The following is a 17,340-nucleotide window of genomic DNA, read 5'->3' as shown; positions in this document are numbered from 1 at the left end:
AATGTTCTTTCCTCTTAAGTTCTGCTACATTAATTTATTAAGTTTGTAATGTATTTGCTTTTAAATTGCACAGACTTTTCTTTGCACTGTTTTTTACTGAATAAAATTCTATTTGGGAAATAATTAATCTTTATTAATGCTTCAGAGTGTCTAGCAGATCTGAAAGTGTCCACTAACTCATTACTGTACAATATGACACAGCTCATAGGATCAGTGACAAACAGTGTAAATCATAAATGCACATCAAGCACTGCAAAATTAATAGGTGCGTTAACAGTGTTTATATTCAAAATGTACGCCAAGCAACACACAATCCGTACCAGGGCCAAATAGCCCAGTACACCACAGTGTATTAGTGTGGCTCATCATTAAAGTGCTCTTTCAAAGCCCCCCTTGAACTGTATAGCTCCACATTGAGATCTTCTAATAACCCTTATGTCTGGCTGTTCAAACTCCACAGACAGCCCCTCCACCCCGGTGGCAACTTTTGTTTCACAGATATTAGGCAGAACACAGCAGGCAGCTGTAATCATTGGATGTTTTTTCACTGAGATCCAATCTTGTGAGTAAACAGCATCAGTGTCTCTTTAGTCTAGCAAAAGTACATTTAACTGTCATTCTGCTCCTGCTGAACTGGTAGTTGAATCTTTCCTAGCTGCTGTTGAGGTGGCCGCTGTATGGCTTCATGAGCCAGGGAAACAAGGGGTTGGCTGGATACCCTGGGATCACTTTTGGCATTTCAACACGGCTAATGGTAATCCACTGGTTTGGGGGAAAATGTCCCTCTGGTAGCATTCTAAACGGTCATGTGGTCTTAAAGATGGGCACATCATGCACCTTCCCTGACCAATCCACATTGATGTTGGTGAAGCATCCCAGATGATCCCCTGATTCTTGCATAACTAAAGAAAAGTAACTCTTTCTGTCAATTTGGTGTGGTGCCAAAATAGGGATATGTATGCTGCCTGTTGCTCCACCACTGTTTAGGAGCTCTATTGCTGCCAAGAGTCACAGTCCTGCATAACAAGAGACAATTAATAGACCTACACACTTGCATGACAACCACCCCTGCAGTGGATTTTTCCAACTCTAAAATGATTTCCCACTGACTGGTAGCAGTCCAGCGTCACAAGTTTTCACCGTTCATGCAATCACCACGCGCTTCTCCACTGTCAGTGCAGCTCTCCATTTCCTGTCCCTGTGTTAGAGGGCTGTGGTGAGTTTGGCACATAGATCCTCGCACATCTGAAAATTCTGAGGCCACTGCTCATCATCCCAATGTTGCATTATGATTAGGGTTACCATACGTCCGGATTTTCCCGGACATGTCCGGCTTTTGGGGGCTCAAATCCCCGTCCGGGGGGAAATCCCCAAAAGCCGGGCATGTCCGGGAAAATCAGGAGGTCAGCCGGGCCGGCGGGGAGCCGGGTCAGCCGGGCCCGTGGGGAGCTGGGCCGGCGGGGAGCCGGGTCAGCCGGGACCGCGGGGAGCCGGGTCAGCCGGGACCGCGGGGAGCCGGGCCCGCGGGGAGCCGGTCAGCCGGGCCCGCGGGGCCGGGAGCCGGGGGGTGCGCCGGGCCGCCGGGGGCCGGCAGTGCTGGGCGGGCCGGGGGTGGTCGGCCGGGGCCGGCACCCCAGGGCCCGAGCTGACCCAGGCTGGAAACGCCGGGGGGCCAGCCTGGGCCGCGCCTCCTCCCCCCACACCCCCCTTACCTGCTTCAGGCTTCCCGCGAATCAAATATTCGCAGGAAGCAGGGGAGGGGGCGGAGACTTTGGGGAGGGGGCGGGGTTGGGCGGGGTGTGGGCGGGGCCGTGGGCTGTGGAGTGTCCTCCATTTGGAGGCACAAAATATGGTAACCCTAATTATGATGTAATCCCACCAGCCAGTGCTTGTTTCTCAGGCCCAAAAGAAGTGCTCTGTCATCTGCAGCTGCTCCTTGAACACCACCAACAACCTTGAATTAGTTCTCGCTTTGTCCTGCAGTAATCTGTCTGCCAAGAAATCATTGTTCCCCACTGATTCGGTGGTTCTTACAATTCTGCAAATACTTGTCCTTGCAATGCTTATGACAATAGTGCAGAGCAGTGCAGGCTCCATGCTTCTGTCAGAGATGGCAGACCGAGAGGAGGGCTGTGCAGGTTTGTGGGATTTTTTAAAAAAGGTGCAAAAATTATGGGATGTAGATGACCTTATGGGATGGAGACAGTTGCATGCTGGGAAATTGATCTCTTGCTCCCAGTCACCTGTGTACAACTGGTTTATGTCCCACCATGCATTGCCAAAACTTTCCAAAAGACAGTGCTCTGGATGGTGGCAAGCTGCACGTGTGGGGAAGGGGAGTGAATACCTACCCATAGGGCACTGCACTGCATTGGCACAAGCATTTCTTGTGAGTACACGTGGTGCTGACGCAAGGAGTCAAATGTTCACATGAAAAAGTGAGGTACTAATGGTAGTGGCTTTATGTCCACATGACTTGCAGTGACCAAAATTTGTACAGTAGACATGACCTCAGCCTTCCATCTGTAAAATGGGTATGAGGCGAATATTTCCTTACTTCCTCAACGTATTATGAGGCTAAAGTCATTGGACCTTAGTTCTCTAATACCCTGCACTTTATGTGGCTCAGCACAACACTACCAAGTGAATGTACAATACTACCAAATCAGGATGATAGTAATGTTTTTTTTTACACTTGACACTGATATAAATAGCTACATGAGGTGCAAGGCAATGGAGAATCAAGCCATTCATTTTTTATGAAAAAACGCAGATATTAATGATGAGCTCCATAGAGGAGACTACAGATAAATAAAATCCTAACTAGTGGATGTTTTTCAGTTTAATCAGATTTATCCATCATTATTTATGAATAATGCTCCCTAGAAATGGGCGCTACCGGTGCCAGACCTGTGGCCCCACTCTCACTTCACTTCTTCCCTGATGCCCCACCTTAGCTTCACCTCTTCCTGTCCCTGCTGCCTCCTCCAAGCCCCACCTGCTCCTCTCTGCCTCTTCCCCTGAGGTCCCTGCCCGCCCACCTCTTGCTTGTTCACTCCTCTCTGTTGCTTCCCCTGAGGCCTCTGGAGAGGAGCAAGCAGCGGGGAGGGAGCGGAAGGCCTCAAGGGAAGAGGTGTAGCAAGGGTAGGACCTCAGGGTGGAGCATGGGTGGGGCTACAGTCTGGGCACCAGTGGCCCCCCCACCCACACACTTTTAGGGAGCTTTGCTTCTGGCGCTCCAAAGGCAACACGTCTCCAAAGGGAGGTGACCTGTGCCACATCCGTGTCATTTGCCCTCCTGCATGGCCAGCCTTTTTTGGGGAGGCTTAACCTCCCCCAGCCTCTTATACACACTGCCCATGGTTGTGGAATCTCTACCACTGGAGGTTTTTAAGAATTGGTTGGACAAAACCCTGTCAGGGATGATCTAGTTTACTTGGTTTTGCTTCAGCTCAGGGGGCTGGGCTAGAGGACTTCTCAAGGTCCCTTTCAGTCCTACATTTCTATGAGTCTATGTACTACCAATGAATTTTTTAATAAAAAAGCTAACAAAAAATCCCCCTCACCAGATGGTGATAAATCCCACACACCAGGTGGTCATAGACTTTAAGGACAGAAGGGACCATCATGATCATCTAGTCTGACTTCCTGCACTTTGCAGGCCACAGAACCTCATCCACCCACTCCTGTAATAGACTCGTAACCTCTGGCCGAGTTACTGAAGTCCTCAATCATGGTTTAAAGACTTCAAGTTACAGAGAATTCACCATTTACACTAGTTTAAACCTGCAACTGACCCATGCCCCATACTGCAGAGGAAGGCAACCCTGCCCCCTCCCCTTCAGAGTCTTAGCAAGGACAATGAAAGATTAAGTGAAGCTTTTTTGAAAACTTTCCTGTTTAAAGAAAAAAACTTACCACCATGACTAAGTAGGGAAGCAGCAACACCATCTGACACACAAGCTTAAATCTATATTGAGTTTACTTGCTGGAAAGATTTACAATTTGTTCCTGAAAGCTATACTCAGAGTGTAGCATAGCATTCTACTTAAGCGATTCTACCTGGAGGTAGATGGGATGAAGGCCAGGGATCCCCGGGGGCCCAGGAGGAAAACAAAAATTAAGATCTCTTACATGTCTTTGTGAAATCTGCTCCTCTCTAAACTAAATTAAAATTGCACTTTTATAAGCCCGAGGGATGGTTTAGTAGGATCCAGAGAGAATTTGAGCTCTATTTAAGAGAAAGAAATCACACCCCAGCTCTTCCTTCAATTTGTTACAAGGGGCTCCCATGAGCTTACTCCATCCCATCATCATAAATAGGACAGAAGATATTTAGCAGTTGTCTCTTTCAAATAGCATGGACCCTCTCCAGATGGTTATTCCACAGCAGGCTTTTCAATTCACACTGCTGTCATGCTGCAAATGATTTACCACACACTTCTTAACCCAAAACTGACATGTTCATATTTCATTGTTTGCAATAAAATATCAGCGCTGACCCATTTGGAAAATTTCTAAATGGTTGAAGGCTGTGTAATGGATACTTGTTTACATGGCATTATAATAATGCATATTTTTATTAAACAAAAATGCTATTTTACTTGGAGCAAGGAGTTACAGCATGTGTTGACCTGGAACTAACTGAAAGTTACCTATGTGAACATATCTTCCTGAGCAATACTATATGTAGGTTTAAATAAGCTTAGTATGTTTAAATGATAATAGCTTGGACAACTTGCAAAATAAATAAACAAAAATATTTCTTCTGTGCAGTTTCATGTGCACATAACTGGAAAAAACTAGTTCTCCATATAGTGGATTCTAACATTATTAGTTCAGAAACAAAAATAACTGAGTTGGATAAGACAGCAGGCAAGAGAGGGTAAAGGAAATAATCGGTGTGCCTAACACAGTCAGAGGAACAGTCTGTCCTTATATACAGATTGCCCCTGTAACGCTGCCAGTGTCAGCAAGACCTTGGGTGCATCTGTCATGCAAGTGACTGTAGATGAGTTAAGCTTTTTCGAAAAGTTCTTGAAACTTTTTTGCTCTTGTGAATTTATTTCCTTTGCTTAACACATCAGATCATATGGTGATGAGCATCCCAATTCAGGGCCAAAAACAAATGTGGCAGGAAGTTAGTTTTCGTATCTGGTCAGAAGAGCCACACTTTACTATCTTCAGATCTGCTAATACCTTATTGGAAAATAGGATTTTTATGCAAAGTCAGTCATGTCTGAATAATATCAATATGATTTTTAATAGCATCTTGAAAAGGATAGAGGAAATCGAATGAAGGAGCATGAGTATCTGGAGACCGTGAAGTCTTTACTTTAAGCTGAATTAAAGGAGATAATGTAGTTATAACTTGTGCTTAAACTATTATGAAGATAACAGGAGACAAAATAGGAAAAATAATCATTACCATAGGGGGGGTCATTGTCCAGAACCGAGAGATTAGAGGAAAAAGACAGTGTTTCTGGGAGTGAGTTGCTAAACTGTTCGGGTCATAGATGAACAGCTGGAAAGTGGAATTCCATTATTTGATAACATTTTCTGAAATTGTTTCTGAATTAGTTGTGTTTCATGGCTAGTGTACTAGGGTTTATACTGCTTGACAAGGTGTTGGAAGCTTTTGGGTTTATTTCTCATGCAGTCACACAAATAGGTAAGTTACATTTCTCCTTTTTTATTCTTGCTCGCTAACCCTGCTATCCTTCTATTGTTTCCTATACCCATGGCTCCTTGTGAAACACTTGAAGGTATATTTCCAGATTTTAATCTCAACTATATTTGTCACACAAATCCTTAAATGTCCCTGAAATTAATCAAGAAATGGAAGGATTCTTCTCACTAACCTAACATAAGTGAAGACTATAGATGGTATTACATGTAAATTGCAAATATCAAGGAGAACAGAAATATACTACTAAGAGAATTTTGGATTAGAAAGCTGGACAGAAAATAAAATGTGATTCATATTGGGGAAAATATGAGCTAATGTATCTATAGGGAGGAGAATAATCCAAATCACAAAATTAATGGGAGAGGGAAATCTTGGAAAGCAATAATTCTGAATAGGAATTAGAAGTAGTAGTAAATGCCAAATCGGATATGAGCTTGTAATATGATGTAAATCAAACATCACTATGGCTGAATACATAGAGGTGTCAAATCACAGAGCAAGGAGGTTATAACCCCTTCTCTGTGTGGCTTTTGGTGTGGTTGCACCTGAAATAGCGCATTTAGTTGTTGGTACCTCATCACCAGAAAGACAGACAAACTGGAAGGAATTTTGAACAGCTACAAAAATTAATGGGGAACTAGAGGAAAAGATGCTTTATAATTATATAGAGTTTATCTAAGACAACTATGGGGGAATGTGGTAAGTCTGCAAATACTTGAAAGGTGTAAACATCAAGGGAGGGAGAGGGATTGAGATTAGTATTTGGGAATATAGCTAGGAGTAATATGAAGAAATTAAAACCCTGATCCAAAGCCCACTGAAGTCAATAAGAGTCTTTCCTTTGACCTCAATGGGCTTTGGATTAGGTCAATTTTAAGATGAATGTCAGGAAAGTCTTGCTGGCTATGACATCCTGTGGACTGTGACAGTCTGTTAAAGGAAGAGGTGGAAGCCTATCACTTGGTACATTTAAAACCATCCTTGACATAATATTAGAAAATATACAGCAGGGAACAATTCTGCACTGGCAGGGAGATGGACTAGGTGACCTAATGTTTTTTTTCCATATGCAACCTCTGTTATTTAATTAAAAGAAGATAAATAATCTTTCAGTGCAATCCTATTTCTCAAACAGACATGCACCTGCAGAAAAAAACCTGGTCTCTTTTAAAGAGAAACTTAGTGCTGGGAAGAGTGACATGGAAAGTTTTTTGTGATCAATGATATGTCGTGAACAGTGTGCCTGGAGTACTAGGTGCTCGTATTCCAAAAGGGAATGGAGGAAAGCAGAGTGGTAAATGGAGAAAACAACAGCCCCACAATCCACCCCCCCTGCAACTGTAAATATTTCCAAAAAAGAAACTGTGAAACAGGTTCCTTTAGAAAGATGGAAGTGTGCAATTGTAATCAGAAGTAAGTGCTGGGTGTGGTTATCCATAAACTTGGCTCCATATGTAACATTCTCTAGTTCAGAAGGACTGGAGAAGGAGACTGACTGCTTCTGACAAGCAGACTCCATAGCTTTGGAAGGGTGCAAATAACAGAATCATAAGTTACATGACCCACACAACCTCCAAGCCAAGTTGGTTCACTTCCAACCCCTGCAAACCTATTGTCCAATGGAAGCTTGTGGGAGGGGGAGGAGCCCCTTTATGAACTAAACCATGCAATTTTTACGTAGCCCACCTTGCCACAGATTGTGTCATTCGGTAAAACTACTGATGTGCTGAATCAACAGAGGTGGAGAGGAAACATGGAATTAGGAGAATTAGGTCCACTTGGGCTAGATTCTGAGTCACCATCTCGAGAAGATGGCATATGCTCTTGGTTAGCCTTCTCAGTGACAAGGAATCCTCTTATCTGGAGCTTTCACCTCAAAAAAGGGAACTTATTCAAATAGATGTCAGTTAGGGAGATTGCTCAGTGCTGTATTATCATAGGATGGCATGTTAGGTTTGGCATTTGGTAACCTGGGGCTGTATTCATCAGTCAATTGGCCATCCAGAATAGTCAAACAGGCTATGACTTGGCATTGTTTAAGATAGAGGAGAAAGTGGTTCTCAATTTTCACAACAGTGGAATATTTCTGTGGGAAGTCCTTGTGGTCTTGTCCTAGGTGGGTTGAAGTGGGATTTGTGGCATTCCAGTTTTGACACTGCTCATCTGTGACTCAAGGTGTTCTGTGTGGGGAGCGTTGGAGAGAAGATGGTGTCTACAGGCTAAGATGTTAATGACTGTGGCGGCTAGGTGGTGATATTGCTTTGTCAGGTGATTGTGCTCTGGCCCTGTAGTTGGATGACATTCTTTTTCCTGTCTCCCTGAAAACTTGTTGGGTTCATGACATGAGTCTGCAGGGGTAAGCAAGTCTAGTTGTTCAACTACTCAGCTAAAAGGAAAATAAAGTAGTGAACGTGTCTAGCAAAAGGCAATGGTCTATGCAGGAAAGAGATGAGTTTGCTCCATTTCTTAATATCCATTCTTGGACTGAAGATCAGATCCAGTAGGTGTCTAAATGGTTTTGTGGATCCAGAGATAATCTTCATGGACTTGTTCCAGCATATTGTACAAACTTTTTCCTCTTTCATTTCTTCCCTGCTTCATCTGGACACATAGCACCTGTATCTCTGTGCCGTACTGACTCTCCAGCTGTTTTCATAATTTGTGTACAAAGTATATCTTTCTCCTCTGCTCATGGGCCTTAAAGACTATAACAAAGGGGAGGAATACATTAGGAATGAATGCTTTAATTTATCCAGCATACAAAGTCTTTATATGAATGCTTTCATCCAGTGCCTGTTGCATTTCTTCTCAGGCCAGTTCCTTTCCCTCCAGGGAAGTTTTTCACCATTTTTGATGGCCCTCTATCTGGTCCCAGGAAGCAGCCAGATCTTGTTCCACCTGCTTTTGCTGGTGATGCATCTTTGGCTCTGTTGATGCACTCTCTGCCCATCTACATTCTCTGCTGGGGAATATCATCCAGCTGCAGGGCCAGTACAGATCACTGTGTCAGTTTTTTAACAGCGATCTGAGTGGCTGGTTCTAGCTGGTCTTCCTCTGACTGATCTGTTCACGACATACCAGGCAATATGCTTCCCTCTCAAAATGTTCCCACGCCAGAGAAAATCTCTCCCACACATTAGCCATTATGTAATTTACCCCTGCCTTTCCACCTTACTCTTCTATAAATCCAAATTTAAAAGATGGCTACAAATTTCTGTAACTTTGCATGCCAGAAATGGACTTTGTAGTTTTTCCAAATTGCAAAATGGAGGCTGGTGAGTAAGATATGCAAAGATGGTGTGAAAATATGCTAAACTTAATTAAAGAAATTTCTGTGTCTGCTGTCTGAGAAATATTTTGCCGTGTCATTTATATGAAAGACACTAAGCCAAATAAATTTACTTTAAAAAAATACAATGCAGCTTTAAGAACTAAATTTTCCTCTTTCATCTAATCTCCATTGCATTTTCTGTGCTAGGTTCTGTACACAGAGCATCCATAGCTCTCAGTGGGAATTCCACACACTGGATAAGGGTGGGAGATGGCAATAAAGAACAGTCCTACAGATAAGAAACTCATTGCAAAGTGGAGAGGAGAATTTTGGAGTGTGCATAAAGATTCTTTTTTGTCCATCAAACCCAGTAGCACAGTGAAACCTTATCATGATGAATTTCCTGTGCATGAGGGTTTGTGTATATTGCTTAGGCTATTTTTAACATATTGTGCATCTGTTCAGTGAATAGCCAATGGAAGTTTATCATGCTGCTAATAATTTCTGAAGGATTAGCCCACTTGTGTAAAACTGTCATTTGGTACAGCATATTTGTTCTTCGCTGGTGGTCTGCAACAGCAATTTAATTAGTTTGAATTTACTTAGTCCAAGTTAACCAGCACCTCAGTTTTATCTATATTGTAAATGTTGACTTCTTATAGCCTAATAGTGTCTACCTGCTTGTCCAGGAAAAGTTAAGATTTAGAATGTGCCCATGTCTGTCCTTAAAATACCTATATATTCAAGGCCAACTTGAGATGTTTTACAAGTGGGTGCAATTCCACTGACTTAATGTTGCCATAGCTCTTTCAGTTAGAAAGTCTACATGCTACATAACATTACATGATCAGCAAAGTCGTAGTTGTCTAAACTTGAGTGTGAAAATCATTTGGGATAATTTCCTCTTGTAAATCTGTTTTCAGGTGAAACCATCCAAAAAAGTCAGCAGAGTAACTATCCTTCCAAGTAATTTTTCTTCTCTAAAATTCAATTAACTCTTTTTCTCCAGACTCTTTCTTTGGAGTGTACCCTTTCATGTTTGCATCCCAATTGGTATTCCCACCCACAGTCTGACAGCAAAAGCTGTATCTTCTCCTGGTAAATTTCCATCCTTCTATTTGTTTTACATGTTCTGATCCAGCACTGAAAGTTCTCACTCTTTGATGCCCATGAAAGTCACCCTCTCACCCCAGTTCTGAATCTGTGCTTTATGATCCTGTAAGTGTAAGGTATTAAAGTCTCAAACTTCAGCAATGTTCCATGAGTTCCCAACTCAATCTTAACACATATAATTTTAAATCATGTTCATGTCACATCGGCAGATATCTTTAGGGTGGCATTTATAACAGCCCCAGCCAAATTGAAGGTATCTTGTGCTCCAACAATTTGTATGGTATATGGTACTGTATGCAATTTAGAACTGGCACTACAGCATCCCTGGAAAAGTCAAGGATTAGCTAATCTTTCCTACGGTGAATTGGGTTTCAGAGCGAGAACACTGTGATTCCAAGGGGCAGCTTCACTTTTGTAATATGTAGCAAAGTTACATCAACAAGTCAGTGACTTCTACATAAAAAGTCATGCGGTTATTCACTTATTGTAAGTCCCCGCTAGTCAACTACATTTTATTATCAAAATGAAAATCTTCAAAAGTTATTTTTCCCCCAGAAGGATTGAGTCTCTTTGCTATTTGTAGCTCATTATAATGCAATTCAATCTCTCACTGAATGTCACTTTGCTCATGGTTTCAGTGTAACAGAATATAGTGGCTCCCACCATTTCTTAATCTTGTATTGGTATTCAGGCCATTCTGAGAAGGTGACCTAGTATCATTCATCCAGGCATTCAGCGAATGTGGTAGCAAAGAACTTTAAAAAGTAGCTGCTTTAGGCTGCTTGATGGGAGAAGAACCTTAGCTTTGTAGAAATAGAAATAGGCATCCAGCAAAGGGATTTGTATCTGAGACTTAAACTGGAAAGATATATATATATATATACTTTGCACTTCTATAGTGCCTTTCATCTGAGGCTCTTGAAGTGCTTTAGAGATGTTAACCCACACAACATCCTTTAGGGAGAACTAAACAAGGCACACATGGTGGTCATGTGATTTGCCCAAGGTCACACAGTCAAGTTTGTAGCAGACTCCTAGCTCTAGGACCTGCTCTAGTCAGTAGACCACAGTCCCAAGCACTCAGAAAATAGAAACAAGGAAAAAACATGTTTTCAGTTGTTTGTTATGATGGACTGAAAATGAGGCCACAGTTAAGAAAAAATTACTAGCTGTATGAGGTATTTGTGATTTCAAATGTGTAAATTTGAAGCTGACTTTAATTTTCTATTACTACTGTAACAAGAGTTAAATGAGATTGAACTCCAATGAATAACAAGCTCTAAATTGAGAAATGGTGTGATAATGTTTTCCAGAGTTCAATTAGCCAGCCATCTCTCTTACTTTTTTTTTTTTTTTGGCAGTTACATTGCCTGGCTTAGAAGTGATTCAAGCCAGTAATAAACCGCTGTCTAATTTTAAAGAATTCATACACATTATACAAAAGTCAATAGGCAATTTGAGGACAATAATGTACCAGGAATATGTCAGGGCATCAATGCATCTGAGTTTTGTATGAAGCTAAATTTTGTATTCAAGCCATTGGAGCTGGACTAAATCTTCTGGATAAAATTTAACCTGCGACTGCACTGTTCTTCTCTCTTATAACTTTTGGTGTTGAGTACCCATGAATATTTCAAACACACCTATGTGGAGAAATTAATCTCTCACTGAACCTATTATCTTGTTAAGAACCTGCATCCTGTAGCTTGATACATTTTGGCTTGGTAAGGTAAAGCCTCTTTATAATTGCCCTCTTTCCCTTTTTAGAAGCACTCTACTGCAATGGCTCCTAATGAATAGTTTTATGGAGGGATTTGTTTGTTTGTTCTGTACTCTATAGCATAAGTCAATGAGCAGCACTGCTATAGTGAAGTAGGCTACAAAGTAACAAGCTAGAAGGATTTAACATGCTGAGGGATTGGGAAACCTTCATTTTGCCTAGAGTGGGATGATAAAGGAAGGATTTTCTGTCCTGCTGAAGGGTATGTCTGAGCTTGGGATCAGAGAACACAGAAGTGATCAAGTTGGAGTAAGCCCTGCAGTGCAGGACTGATGAGACTATTCCAGTAACAATTTTCTCCACCTGGCCTTCAAATTTTATTTCCTTCTTAACTTTTATCTGAAACTTTTATTTAATTTCAGAATAAATTCTAGGTTTGGACTTTCTCATCTAAGCTTCTTGGAGCACTGAGCAAATAAGAATCTTGTCTCAAGATTGCAAATGACGACTTTGAGATTTTGGCAAAGGGGAAGATTGCTATTCCAAATTATGTTAGAAGAAGGGAGGATGAACCCCTGACAGTGGGTGCAGTTATTTTTAGGCAGTGCTCAGCAGCACTCATCCTAGCATATGGATGAGAAAAGACAGCCAGAAACCCCTTTTCTTTCGTACATGCTCCCAACAGGTGCCACTTTGTGTTGGCATGGTAAACAAGTAGGCTAATAAGACTTAACCAAGAGGGAGGCTAGATAACTCAGGAGAGTGCTAATGGGGCAAATCCAACCCCAGAACAATAGTGTTCAAAAGGCCTAATGACTTATACTTGACACTTTCCATTACAGAACGTCCCAAAGAGAGTTATAGGATACATATTGTGGCAATGAAATGCTACTACTTCTGGACAGGAAGCTTGCAACCAAATCGATGAAGGGGAAATTTTGGCCTAGCTAACCACTACTCTTGTGAAAAGTGCTATGGTATTTTTAATGTCAATGTTGAGTACAACCCCATACACTAAATGGCATGAAACCCATTCATCTGCGTCAGAAGGATGAAGAGCTGAGTAAACCCTGTTTCCAGGGGGACAAGGGGCCTAATTCTCCTCACTCGCCTACAGAAGTTTTACACTAGAATGATTCCAGTGACCTCCATGCAGTTACTCAAACTTACACCAGAAACAGAATCATGTGCAAGGTGTTTCAAATCTGAATTCTACTTAGTGGTCCATGTGAAGTGAAGTGGTTGCACTCTAATACCTACTGGTGAGGTGTCCATATCGCTCTCTCTCAGGCACATGCACAGCCAACAGAGTTGACACTAACTGGCAACTATTTTGGGTCATGGGTCTGAACACTCCTCTAATTCCTAGAAGTGGCCACTCCACATAGCCAGGCATGGCAGCTTAAGAAAAAACGCACAGATGCTTTCCCTACAGTACCTGTCCTGTGGACAAAGAGGAGACTAGCCTCAAGGGCTCCAAATCAAGCCTGATTTTTTTCCAAGTACAAAAATTCACTTAACAAAATATCCTACAAGAGACTCTAAATGTGGGGGGAAAGGTGCAATTTCCTGAGAACTGGCCACTTGGTACTGGCCCAAGCAAGAACAATTTTCCTAGGCTTTTACTTCCTAACACATTTTGGATTAATAAGAGACTGGGGAAAGTTAACACAAGAGACGAGCAATGCAATTGAGTCTTTGCAACTACCTTCTCTAGCAAAGATCTAGATGTTGCTATTTACCTTATTGTGGTCCCAAGGGATGCTAGAGGTAATGAAAAGCTTTGGCTCAGAATAAAATAGTATATTCTTGCTGTATGAACATATGCAGAAATCTCCCACAGACTCTGTATTGGATTGGCTTCTCTTGTCTGCCAAAAAAAAGTCTGGGGCACTGCTCACTGTTGCGGAATAAAGGCTGAAAGAACTGTAGCGCTATGCTGCAAGGTAACCCTGCTAATATAGTACGTGGCATTGTATGATTTGGCACTGAGGAATCTGAAAAATGGAGCAGAACTCTGGAGGGGAGAATAACAGAAGATGGTCAAAGCTGGATGAATATATGATGAGGGACAGGAGCTAGCAAATAAACAGGTCTTCAGATTAATTTTAGGACCCAGCTGCATTCAAACTGAAAGCTTGAATACATTTTACACCCAAAATTCCCAATGCTGAGAGCTGTGACATGATAATGGATTTGTATTATGGTGGCAGTCACCAGGTGGTGCTGTTCAAGTCCTACAGGTTCTTTTTTTCTTGGCATGTGAGTGCTGTTCAGTCTTTGAAGCAGTGCTTGAAGTATTAGTTTTGCTGAGATACATTTTTCTTTTGGGGGAGCTATGGCAAGAAGCAAGGGAGTTTGCTCTCTGCCTTAATCTTTCTAACTGGCCTCTGTGTTGCTCCCTGGGAACAGGGTACTGCAGTTTGGGTCAAGATTCCTGAAAGAAGGGACTGCCTGCATGCTGTTTTTTGACCATCTGTGTTCAAGGATCAGTGTAGATAGTATAAATTTTAAAAGTTGCACTAAAAAAACACCCATATTCCGTATTACTGATTTTTTTTTTCTTTCAAAGGGAAGCTGAGTTGCCAGGCCCCAACATCTGTTACTGCTTGACAGAGGAGTGACAATATTCTCACAAGGCATCCTGGCCGCTGCTACCTCTACAACTCCGCCTTGCTTACCATAGCCTATGTCATCATTCTGATGATGATCGCTCTCTAACCCTAATACTGCGTGATGTTGCAATACATAAATCAAATGTATTGAATGGATGGGCCATATCATGCAGGGTTGAGAAGCATCCTACCTGGCTGACACTGATTTGCATTAAAGGGGCACTAGACTGATGAAAGGATAAACAAATTCCTAAATAGACAACATTGTGCTGATCTTAATATTACATGGTCCTTGATAGGAGTTTATTGGTCCATATTTGTGATGTAGCATTTATTTAGTAAATGTTGAACAGGGAAGGGAGTTACTAATGGAATCTGTTCTACCTGTAAAAAGCCAGAATCACATACCAAATTCTAATCTCTGTTACCTCTGTGTGAATCTGGATTAATTTAATTGACTCCTAAAGCTACTCCAGAATTACTCTGAGATAATTGAAATAAGTGTCTGGCCTGATATTTCTACATGTTTAATCTAGCCACAACTTCGGGTACATCTACATGGAGATAAAAAACTGTGGCTGGCCCAGGTCAGCTGACTCAGGCTTTCAGGACTTGGGCTCTGGAGCTGTGTAGCTGTTCAGGTTAGGGCTGGAGCCTGAGCTCTGGGACCCTGCAAGGCGTGGAGGATCCCACATCTCAGGCTAGAACCTGAGCTCAAACATCTACACAGTGAATTTTTTCCCCAGCCTTGCAGGCCAAGGCCCGTGAGCCTGAGTCTGCTGACTTAGACTGTGCTACAGGGCTTTTTATCCCCATGTAGATATGCCCTTAAAGACTTACTATTGTTTGAACACTGATTGCGTTTTAAATATGGATTTATAAATCTTTCCCACAATTTTGCATTTCACGTATCCTCCCAGTCATGGACACACAAACTTGTAGAGTTTCTGCTGTGGAGAACATGGAGATATTCAGCAACATTTCTGGTTTAAACACTTTTTACTACCAAAAGGCAGTATTCTGACCTACTGCATATATGAAAATTTGGTGGTGATGGGGTGGGGGGGATCTCATGATTTAAAGCTCAGAGATAACCCGTAACAGTAAAATAGAAGAGATATAACTTAATCATGTTCATGCACTATAAAATGTAAACTAATTATGCAACAATTAAAAATATTGTAATACCAAATTTGCTCGCCCTATTGTGTGTGTTTAGAATTTCTCTACACTGAAGGAAGATAAACAGTAGTTAATGCCATCTGTATAACAACATAGCTTCTTGCTAAACCAGGAAGCACTGGGAAAATCTGGCATGTGAGATAAGGTAGCAAAAATATCAGATGTTGACAGAGACTTTGAATGAGACTTGAATGATTTGATGAGAAGGTGGTAGGTTTGGCAGGACCGGCCCACAACATTTTGGCACCTGTGGCGGGGAGCTCAAATGAAGCCCCGATACCCCCTTGCCTGGGCCAAAACTTTGAAAGGTTTCAATTCTGCCTTCTTCCTGTTCTACTCCTCTCATGGTACTACTCTGCTACCTACCCCAATAAAGGAGAACTAAAAACTTAAAATGCCTTGTTCAAAAATTTTAAGTAACACTTAACTTTCAAATGCCTGAACAGCAAATGTAACTTTTCTTGTCTGCATAGTAAACACTGGCATTTTTATATGTTTGAATAATCAAAGTGGTGCTTTCCGTGCCTTCTTGGTTGCAAAGATTTGAACTGCTTCCTGAAGCTCCACAGTCTGGGCCAGCTCATGCTCTATTGAGATGGTTGCAAGGCCGACCAGCCTCTCCTGTGTCATTGTGGAGTGTAGATGTGTTTTTATTAACTTCAGCTTGGAGAAGCTGCGTTCTCCACTGGCAACTGTTACAGGAAGTGTTAGACGTATGCGCAGAGCAACAAAAGCATTTGGAAAGAGGGTGGTCATCTTATTTGTGCACATATATTCCAGAACAGCCTTTGGAGTTGATCTTGCTGAAATGTATCTTGAAAGGCCTTTCAGTTCATCACCTAAATCACTCGCATCAATATCGCGCATGTCATCGTGTGTCAACACTGTCTCTAGTGCCCTGCATTGCTGGTGTAGGTCTTCTTCAGGTATAGTGCGGAGTTTTGGAATATCATACAACATCCCAAATATACTGCTGTGTTCCCTGAGCTGCATGAAACGTTCTTCAACTGACTGCACAATCTAGCACCTGGTTAAAGAATTCAACTTTGAATTGTTGTTTCGGGTCTCTTATGGGATTATCCCTTGCCTCACAATCAAAATGTCTTCTTCGGTGACTCCTGTATTCTTGAATGAGTGGGAAAATAGCTTCAGCGTGAAGTTCCTCTGCCAACTTCTGTGCACTCTTCAGAACATTTTGAAATCCCTCATCTGATCGGTAAGACTGTAGGTATGACTTTGCTTTGTCCAATTGTTCCATTGCTCCAGATATATCAAGGTCAACACCTTAGAGTCTCTTGCTTACAACATTTATTTCAAACAGTATGTCATGCCACAATACTAAGACGCACAGAAATTTGAAGTTATGTATGTTTCTGGTGATTCCATTTCCCCCTGCCACTGTTCTCCCATGAACAGTCCCTGTCATAGCATTATCCTCCATAATGGCAACTATGGCATCATCTATCTTCCCAATTTGGTGTTTGATAGACTTTATCGCCTCCACTCAACTTTCCCATTGTGTGGCACTCAGCAGTTTCAGTGTCAGAGAGGATGTTCCCAGATGTTGCTTCAAAATTTGCCATTGATGAGTTGATGCAGAGAAAAATACATAGATGCTTTGAATTACATTAAAAAATTCAGCTGCCTCACTAGAGGCTGATGCTGCATCACTGACCACCAAGTTCAATGAATGAGAACTGCATGGGACAAGAAAAGCTTGAGGGCTTAACTCTTGAATCCATGTCTGCAC

The 17,340-nt window shown here is 42.0% G+C and overlaps 1 long non-coding RNA gene across 1 annotated transcript in view; it reads left to right on the top strand.

Annotated features, from left to right (window-relative positions):
* The window catches only part of LOC135972929 (uncharacterized), a 31,163-nt gene extending 15,646 nt beyond the window's left edge, over nucleotides 1-15,517 (top strand). The window contains exon 3 of the long non-coding RNA XR_010589548.1: nucleotides 14,366-15,517. This is a non-coding gene — a long non-coding RNA (uncharacterized LOC135972929). The remainder of the gene's footprint in view (nucleotides 1-14,365) is intronic.
* Nucleotides 15,518-17,340: the final 1,823 nt, after the last annotated feature.

The sequence above is a fragment of the Chrysemys picta genome, chromosome 7, assembly GCF_011386835.1.
Source record: "Chrysemys picta bellii isolate R12L10 chromosome 7, ASM1138683v2, whole genome shotgun sequence".
Lineage (NCBI taxonomy): Eukaryota > Metazoa > Chordata > Testudines > Emydidae > Chrysemys > Chrysemys picta.
Note: the sequence above shows the minus strand (reverse complement) of the source record. Positions and strands in the feature narration are given on the sequence as shown.